General features: G+C 42.8%; 1 pseudogene; it reads right to left on the bottom strand.

The window, feature by feature from the left end:
* Positions 1 to 419: 419 nt before the first annotated feature.
* Positions 420 to 8470, bottom strand: LOC148148641 (putative G protein-coupled receptor 139; annotated as a pseudogene).
* Between the last annotated feature and the right edge of the window lie 1881 nt (positions 8471 to 10351).

The raw sequence follows: 10351 nt of genomic DNA, 5'->3' as shown, positions 1-10351 counted from the left end.
CTCTTAAGCTGTTTCCTGAACTTAGTCTGGATCACAACATATATACAAGTGTTTGTGCAGCAACTTAGGAGCTGGAGAATGAATCCGATATCACGTATTCACATATATCCCAGTGAGAGAGCAAACCAAACTCACTGTCTCTTTGTCATAGTCCCTGGAGAGGGCAGATTGTCCCGACTGTATTGGTGTCACATATATTGGGTAGAGTAGACTGACCGCACTGTGTCCATATCATTGACCCAGAAATAACAGACCAATCACACTTTGTCTGTAGTAGATCACTGGGACTGCCAACTGAACACACTCAGTCTGTGTCACAAAGATTGTAAAGAGCAGGCTCCCCTGACTGTGTCTGTATCACTGACCCTATAGAGAGTGGATTGGATGGATTCTAAAACTGAATTCTTCAATTTATCTCATCATTTAGTGAGTTTCCCCATTCGAGTAAGAGGGTATTTTACCATGTTCTTCAGCTGTTTCCTGAACTTAGTCTGGGTCACGACATATATACAAGTGTTTGTGCAGCAACTTAGGAGCTGGAGAATGAATCCGATATCACGTACAAAATAATGTAGATGTATGGCCCGATACCCCATTTGACTCATGCGTTTCCATAGAGAGTATGCCATGAACACTGACCATAACAAGATGAAATTCCCTGAGATAACAAACAATAAAATGATGGACTTCCTTCGAGACCCCATTTCTGGGTCACTGGGATTCTCCCCACTGCTGTGAGCCCGAAGTCTCCTGCGGGCTCTGCTGGCCACTAAAATGTACCTGACACTTAAAGCATTGAGCAGCAGTATCAGAACAAATGGCACTGCTGGGGTCAGGATACAATAAAGACACTCAATTATTCCCCAGGCTGGAGAGTGCTGAATATCAGTTGGTACTGAACAAAACCAGGGCTGATTCCTGAGCAAATACTGAGATGTGAACATAAAGTACCAGAAAATGTTCTTCAAACCACTCAGCACAGTCACTGTTCCCAGAACCACAGCTGCTGTCTTCTCAGTACAAAATGTAATTTGCAGATTTGGGCAGCAAATGGCCACATATCGATCAAAGGGTGAAAGTGATGGTAAACCAGACAGAACAGTCGGTGGCTGCATAAAGGAAGACAGCGTGGATATTACAGATGGGGATGGCCCGTATGAAACGTACATTTCTCTTATAAACAATTGGAATGTGCCTCAACAGTGGATCGAGGATAATAACCAGGATATCTGCTGCTGACATCGCCACCAGGTATCGAGTAATACATTTTGACAGACCACACTTTCCTTGTAACAGAATTATAATTGTTATGGTGTTCACTGTGAGGAAGGAAAATAAACAGAAAAAAATAATCAAGCTTCTGAAAATGTTACCAATTAAACAGAGTGTATCATGTAATTTCTATTTGTGTCTCTCTTTCTGAAAAATGTATTGAGATATTTATTCCTATGTTCATCCAATCTACTGGATAAAAAAAAGCCATCAATTATGAACTCATACTTGGGATGAAAAAGAAAATGAGGAAATGCAGTTTATAACAAATGATGGGGAGATTGACACTACCCTGACAGGTTATTGAAATGTCAACAAAGGAATGCAGGAAATATCAAAAAGACCATGAGAGATATGCTTTAGTTTCTGAAGTGGATCAGAGATCAGTGACCCTGTATTGGGGTGGTGGAAACATCCAGGTTCCTGTTCTTCATCTTTACAGAGTCATTCAGAATTAGTTTGGAAGAATCAGTCCCAGTTCTCCTTCATTGGTATCTGGTGATCATGGTGGGTATCATCACACATTTCCTGCTCCTGATCATCATGCAATGAAGGACAATTAATACAGGGCTATCCCAGTCTATGTTATAGTCTGACACCTACTCAGAGGTAGTTTCCTTGTCCACCTGATTGATTTGAGACGGTAGAGGTTGCTACTTTGGAAGGTTCTATCAAAGGGCTCTTACACATCTTCCACATGCCGCACATTGCTGCTGGGGTGCAGTGAGGGTGGAAGTCGGCAAAGTTTGTGGATGTGGTGCCAGTCAAGGGCACTGCTTTATTATCAAGTTTCTTGAGAATTGTTGGACAGACCTCACCTTAGAAAAGTGAGGAGTATTCAATCACAGTCCTGACTTTCCCTTTATCGATAATGGACAGACTTTGGGGAATCAGGAGGTGAGATATATATCATAGAATCACCAATTTCTGACATGATCATGTAACACTGGTAATTAGATAACTAGACCAGCTCAGTCTATGGTCTATTTCAACACCTCCCCGCCTCCCCCAGGACGCTGACCCTGGGGAATTCATTGATATGAAGAGAAATGGTGACAATCTCTCTTTTTGGAAATACCTGACACTTGTGTGGAGCAAATGGCACTTGTCAGCTCAGGCCTGAATATTGTTTAAATGTTGTTTCAAATGGACATAGTGTTTGACAAGGAGAAAGGGAGGACTGCAGATTGTGGATATCAGAGACACAGAGCATGGTGCTGAAAAACACAGTCAGTCTGGCAGCATCCAAGGAACAGGAGACTCGACATTCCTGATGAAGGGCATTTAACTGGAACATCAATTCTCCTGCCCCTCGGTTGCTGCCTGACTGGCTATGCTTTTCCAGCACCACACTCTTTGATAGTGTCTAACAAGGCAGAAAGGGGACTAAACATTGTGGAACAATCAACAAACATCCTGAATGCTGACCTTATGATGGAGGAATTGGAAATGATGAAGCAGCTGAAGATAACTGGGCGGAGGACACTTCCCTGAGGAACTCCTGCAGAGATGTCCTGGAGCTGAGGTGACTGACTTCCAACAACCACACCCATCCTCCAACGTGCCAGGAATGACCACAACCAATGAGAGTTTCATCCCATTTCTCGTTATTTTAGGTTTCTTTCAGGCAAGACTTGGTCACTTCCTGCTTTGATGTCAAGTGCAGACTCTCTCACCTCAGGAGTCCAGCTCTTTTGTCCTTGTTTGGATATTAGTTGTTATGAGGTCTGGTGCTGAGCAACCCTGCAGAGCTGGACACCAGTGAACAAGTTATTGCTGAGGGAGTGCAGCTTGATAGTACTCTTGATGACACCTTCCACCATGTTGTTAATTCTGATCAGACTGATGGGGTGGTAATTATTTGTATTTGCTTTTTTCTACACTTTGAGATTTACCTGTTTAAATCCCCATATTAATAGGTGGTTGCCAGTTTTGTAATTGCACTGGAACAGTTCAACTCAGAGCATGGCGAGTATTGGAGCTATTAACCACTGACAAGATATTTTCAGAACCATTGCTATATACAGTGCCTTAGCTGTTTCTTGTGTTATCTCCTGGTGAACATTAGATAACCTCTACTGAAGCACAGTCCAGCATGCAGACTACATACCCAGGAAATGGAAAGGGAGATTATGTTTAATAATCACCCCATTACCAGAAGGAAGCCATTCAGCCCATCAGATTTGCACGGGCTGTCTACAAGTTTGGACTTAGTGACAACCACTTGCTCTTCCCCATCATCCTGCACATTGATTCGATTTCAATAATCATTTCATCCCTTTTCATTGTCTCAATACAACCTGACCAACCTTCCTTCTCCATCAACTATCAAGTTAATTACTTATTAGGAATGGGACCTGAAAATTTATTATTTGTCAGAAACAGAAACCATCAGCTCAACATACTCTCTTTCACAGGATATCTAGTGATCCAAATTTACAGCAACATTCTAATAATTTATTAGGTTGGGCTAAACCTGCGGAGAGCTAAGATAACATTTCAGGGTGATGATGTTCTGTCAGCACTCCCAGCCTTTTCTGTCCTTATTTCGGACTTCCAGCATCTGCAGTATTTTGCTTTAGTTAAATCATTTTATAACTTTCCATTAATATTGACAGAATTTATCCGAAATCTCAGGAACTGTTTTGAGTGACCTCAATGCAATTCTGGGAATGCTTTCTCAACCCCGTGGTGAATGGCGAAACTTTTGAAGAGTCTTGGATTGCAATACATCTCAAACTGGTAACAGGTCTCTGTACCTCAGTGTAGGATTCATTTTATTATGGCACTGTCAAATTAGTGATCATATTGTTCATTATAAAATTGTATTCTATATGTAATATACTCAGAGAAGTGAGATGGATAGGCTCAACTGAACATTAGTTACAGTTTTGTACAAGTCATGTGATGCGGCAAAATGTTGGAAAAGATTAATTCAGAGGATGTAAAGATCCTTTATTTCAAAGTTGATAGAACATGGATTTGCATATTAACCCAGTAACAGCTGCAGACTGGAACAGCCAAAACAGTCATGAAGAGGGACAAGTGCATCGTCGTCTCACTAATTGGTCATTTTAATAAATAAACAACAAGGAGAAATGGATTTCAAAACCAGAGTATTATCACAGAAAGGACAGTTAGGTAACAAATTAATCAACTGATTGAGTAGACACAGAGCTTTACTCAATATAACACAGAACCAAGTGGCAAACTGTGGATAAAGTAATGGTTTGTAAGACATTAAACATATATCCTGAGGAAAAGGCAGCGATAGGCTGCAGTTAAGGGACAAGGTTGAGGACTGCAGCTTGAGGACGGGTGTTCCATTGTGAATGTGACAACTGACCACTGCCCTTTGCTCAGTATCACAACTTTGTGTCTATTGTGGGAAATGTAATCAAGACTGTGAAACTTGTGAAAACGCTCATTATGCTCATTTTTTTTAAGCTAATCCAACTAAAATTTCCTTTTGATTAGCTCTGCCACCTTGGTGTGTTATTGTAATTGACCTAAGGCTTGCAATGACATGATAGCAAAGGTCAGAAGTTATATCAGTTTTAATCTGGTTAAAATCTTTACAGTAAGGATGAGAAGGAAGAAAAGAAAATGATAGAAAGCAAACAGGAAATGCTGGAAATTCTCAGCAGCTCTGGCAGTGCCTGTGGGGAGACAGAGTTAACATTTCAGGCTGCTAACCCTTTGTCAGAACGGGAAATGTCCTGAAACAGGATGTAAACCAGTCATGGAAAGGAAGGAACAACAATGAAAAGATCTGTGGTAACCCGGGAGACAGGAGACATTAGATGGGAGAAGGGATGAAAACGAAAAGCAAAATGGGATTGTACCAGGACAAGTAAAGGAGCAAAAATTATAAATAGGAAAATCCAAAATCATCATCAAAGATGTTTCCCAAATAATGGGACAATGTTTACATTTAACACTGAGTTCAACAACTTCAGATCAAAAGCTCGAAACCGTTCTATTGTTGCGACAGAATGATGATTTTGGATTTATACATCTTCAAGATATATCTTTTCTCTTTTTACCATTCATGACAATTCTTGCTATCCTTTAATCTCTCCTGTCTTCCACCCAAGTACAGACCTTTCCATGTTCTCCCCAGCCATCTCATTTCCCTGCCCTATTTAAATAAATACCCCTGACCACTCTGAGTTCTGACTCCAGGCCTCTAACCTGAATTCCTGTCTGCCTCACTCTCCATGAATGCTGCCCGATCTGTTGAGTACTTTGGGAGTTGTGGTTTTATTTCAGGTTGGCAGAATCTGCGGTATTTTACTCCACACGGGGAGTTAAATGTTGGACTCTCTGAAAGATTCCCTCACCGCTAATCGGCCGGACAGAATTCAATTACGACAAAGCAATGATTGGGAATGAGTCCGCTGCAAAATCAATGAAAACATAATCACAACTGACACCTCATTGTAAATCAGGGAAGTGGTACATCAGGGTTGGAGCAAAAGGAATACCTGAGGATGAAACAGGGATTTCCTCAGTAGATTGAGAAGGAAATAAACTAATAGGATCATATTGAATGGGAAAAATAACAGGTTACTCCATATCATTGAGGATTGTGACAATGTTCCGATGGACTTTAATCAGGGTTGTGTTGAACAGATGTTACACAGACTGGATGCTTACAAACATCAGTGACCCTGTCCACTGTTCCACTGGGACTGGTGAGGTACACTTATGGCTCAAACTCTGAGTTGTAGGGCAACATTTCAAACTTTGATGACACGATCCGTGGAAATAAGTGAGGAAAATTGTACAGGAAATCAGGTTGCATTGACAGGCAGCGAAATGAGCAGATGCATGTCAAATGTGAGAGGTAACACATCTTGTCCAGAAGAATATTTATTATCTATGAGCACACAGAGTCACAGAGCCCAGTAATAGCTTTGTCAGTGACTAGACCGAGTTCTGTAAGCCCACCATCAGGTTTAGACAGTGGACACTCTTGTTCAGTCAAAGATATTGTTTGGACGGTACTATAGCTATAGCCTCAGATGGTTTCTGCATTCTCACAGATGTTGGTATCTGCACATAGGGCTTAGCCAGGCTGGAAACAGTGTAAAATAGCCACTGTTGCTATTGGGAGATGAAAGCGATTGGGTATGTAGTGGGGTCTAAGTGAGGGATTGGTGTCTGCTTAATGTTCTCTCCTGCAAATCCTCCTGCTACATGTCTCAGCTCTGGGCCATAGAGTCATAGAGTCACAGAGCACACAAATAAACCTTACTGTCCAACTGGTCCATGCCAACCATGTTTCCTGAACGGAGTTCGTCCTACTAGCCTGTATTTGTCCCATATCCCTCTGAACCTTTCCTATCCATATATCTGTTCAAAATTACTTTAAATGTTGCCATTGTCCCAAACACTAACACTTCTTCTGGTAGCTCTTTCCATAGAAACACCACACTTTGTGTGATAAAGTTGCCCCTCAGGTTCCATTCAAATCCTTTCTTTCTCGCCTTAAATCTGTACCGTCTGATTTTGAACAAGTTTGCCAAATGCCTTCTTCATGACCCTGTCTAACTGTGATGCCAGTCTCATGGTACTACGTGCCTGTACCCCTTGGTTTCTCTGTTCGACAACTCTCTCCATAGCCCTCCTATTAACTGTGCTGACTCCTTGGTGTGGTTAACTACATGGGGGTGGTGTGGAGGAAAAAGGATTGCAGCTGGGGTTGAGCAGGTCATTGAATAAGCTTGTGTTGGAGACGATCTTCTCCAGTACAAATACAGGAACACTCTCTCATAGCCAACAGTTATGGCACTGAGACTTTGCCTGGCTTTGGATTTAGTCAGACATTGGTTTGGACGTACTCAGCAGTTTGAACAAAAGAGGGGTCATGGGTCACTTGGAGCATGGGAATAGATTGGCGCACAAGCAGTGAAACCAATAACAAGTCCAAGAACAGGCATTGTCTGGGTCAGTTAATCATAATTGAGCAACAACTTTGAGAAACAATGCAAGGCAAACTCTGAAAGTCCCCAGTTTACCTACAACTCTGTTTTCTTGGCTGCCAGTCTTGAGAGAGCATACTTGTTTACGCCTGATGTAGTAGGAATGGGGATGGGTGGGTGGCATGGTCGGATATGTTGGTCAGGATGAGGAACTGAGAAGGTGAGTTGACTGAAAAGGTCCCTGTGATGAGACACACTGTGGAAACAGTGGCTATCAGAATCAGTGCCAAGAAGAGCATGAGGTTGACAAAGCTTGGATTCAAATCCCTCCTATCGGAAGGATGTTGTGAAACCTGAAAAGGTCCAGAGAAAGGTTACAAGGATGTTGTGAGGGTTGGAGGATTTGAGAAAAAAGAGGGTCTGAATAGACTGGGGCTGTTTTACCTGCAGTGTTGGAGACTGAGAGGTGGCTGTAGAGAGTTTTAAAAATCATGAGGGGTCTGGATAGGATAAAAAGACACGGTCTTTTCTCTGGTGCAGGTGAGTCCAGAACTGGACGGCATAGTTTTAGGGTGAAAGGGGAAAAGTTTAAAAGGAACCTAAGGTGGAACTGTTTCATGCAGAAGGTGGTGCGTATCTGGAATGAGCTGCCAGAGGAAGTGGTGGAGGCTGTTCTAAAATTACAGCATTTGGATGGTTATATGAATACGAAGGGTTGAGAAAGATATGGGCCGGGTGTTGGCAAATGGGACTAGATTAGGTTGGAATATCTGGTCAGCATGGATGGGCTGGACTGAAGGGTCTGCTTCCGTGCTCTACATTTCTCTAACTCTTTGACTCTAAATGGATCGGAAAGATTCTGAACAATCTCACTGATCCTCATGACTTGGCCAAGGATGGGGTGAGCGTCAATGGATAACGATGAATGACAAGAACATTAATAGAGTGAAACATGATTTTCAGATCTAAAGGGCGGACATATCCTCAGCAGGGACTACAGTAACAGCAGCAAGGAGGAGAGAGGAACTGGCAGGAAAAGCGATGCAGTTAGTCATGACTTATAGAGCTAATAGCAGGGCTAGAGACTTACCAGGAACACCAACAATAACAAGGGTGGGATAGTAAATACACTGAATAACCAGGAGTATATAACGGATCCGAGTTGTTAATGACATCAAGTGGTAATTTGCAGAAATATAATCAATTGTCGCTGAGAAACTCCTGCCCATTGTTGTAAAATTCCGGTCTTCTGTTTTCAGATTCCAATCCATGGTTGTAAAATTCCAATCTATTGTTCTCAGATTTGAATCTCTCTTCTCCCGAGCTCCCAGTCTCTGGAGCTGTCGGTCCCTGTTAATGCTGGGGGTGATGCTGGAGGTGATGCGGTCACTGATGCTATAGCTTCGTACATTGTAAGGAATTTATAATTAATAGAAGAGGGAAACCCTCCTGGGACACAATTATGGTCCACAGAGTTTGGCATTAAATGCAGTCACAAAGCAAACAGGTTCAGTTGAAGCGTTTCAATCCAGTAAAGTATTCCCCATGACAATAGGACTTGTACCCACCTTGGACAATATGTTTATGAGTTACTGAGAGGACAGATCGAGGCATTGACCATAATGTTTCATTTCTCTGGAGATATTTAAGTGGTTCCAAAGAGATGGATGTTTATATACAATGGACACCTCCTCAAAAAAATGTGAGAGGAATAATTGCTGTTCCTCCAGCCAATAACAAGGACATAAGAACGAGGAGCAGGGGTAGGCTGTCTGCCCCTTCAAGCCTGCTCCACCGTTCAATAAGATCATGGCTGGTCTTTTCATGGCGTCAGCTCCACTTACCCGCCCTCTCACTGTGTCCTTTAATTCCTTTCTTTTTCAAAAATATCGATCTTTGTTTAAAAACATTTACTGAACTAGTGTCAACTGCTTCCCTGAACAAGGAATTCCATGGATTACCAACCCTCTGGGTGAAGACATTCCTTCTCAACTTAGTCCTAAATCTGCTCCCTCGAATCTTGAGGCCATGTCCTCTCATCCTAGTTTCACCCTCCAGTGAAAAAGTCCTTTCTACTACTATCTTGCTTATTTCCTTCATAATTTTATATTTTTCCAGAAGAACCCCCCCCCCCCCTTATTCTTATGAATCCCAATGAATATAATTCTAATCCACTCAGTATTTCCTCATAAACCAACTCCCTCAAACCTGGAGTCAACCTAGTCTCCTCGAGGAACCCCCTCTGCACCCCCTCCACTGCCAGTATATCGTTTCTCAAGTAAGGAGACCAAAACTGCACACAGTACTCCAGGTGTGGCCTCACCAGCACCTTGTACAGCTGCAACATTACCTCTCTGCTTTTAAACTGAACCCCTTTAGTAATAAAGGACAAAATTCCATTTTCCTTCATAATTACTTGTTGTACCTGCAGACCAACCCTCTGTGATTCATGCACAAGGGCACCCAGGTCCCTCTGTATAGCAGCATGCTGCAACATTTTACCATTCAAGTAATAATCTGCTTTACTGTTACTCCGACCAAAATGGATGACTTCACATTTATCAACATTGTATTCCATCTGCCAGATCCTTGCCCACTCACAGCCCACTCACTCAGTGTATCTATGTTCCTCTGCAAAGTTTCACCATCCTCTGCACACTTTGCTCTGCCACTCATCTTAGTATCAGCTGCAATCTTTGACACCCTACACGTGGTCCCCAACTCCAAATCATCAATATAAATTGTAAATAAGTGCTGTCCCAACACCGATCCCTGAGGCACACTGACTAGTCACTGGTTGTCACAACCATCTTCCGCTGTGTCTGGTCTGACTCCAACCACCGGAGAGTTTGTCCCCCATTGATTCCCGTTTTGCTCGGACCCCTTGATGCCACACTTGGTCCAATTGACCTTGATGTCACAGGCCGTCCCTCTCCCCTCCCCTCTGGAGGGGAGGCTGTCCCTCCCCTCAGCTCTTTTGTCCATGTTTGAACCAAGGCTGTAATGGGATCAGGAGCTGGGTGGTCCTGGTGGAACCCAAACTGGGCGTCACTGAGCAGGTTATTGCTGAGGAGGAGCTGCTCAATAGCACGGCTGATGTCACCTTCCATCACTTCACCAATGGACTGATGGGACGGTAATTGGCCGGGTTG

The sequence above is a fragment of the Chiloscyllium plagiosum genome, unplaced genomic scaffold, assembly GCF_037043375.1.
Source record: "Chiloscyllium plagiosum isolate Xiang-an unplaced genomic scaffold, Cpla_swu_hap1 HiC_scaffold_12, whole genome shotgun sequence".
In the NCBI taxonomy this organism is placed as follows: domain Eukaryota; kingdom Metazoa; phylum Chordata; class Chondrichthyes; order Orectolobiformes; family Hemiscylliidae; genus Chiloscyllium; species Chiloscyllium plagiosum.
The sequence above is the reverse complement of the archived record's forward strand: the minus strand, read 5'-3'. Positions and strand labels throughout refer to the sequence as shown.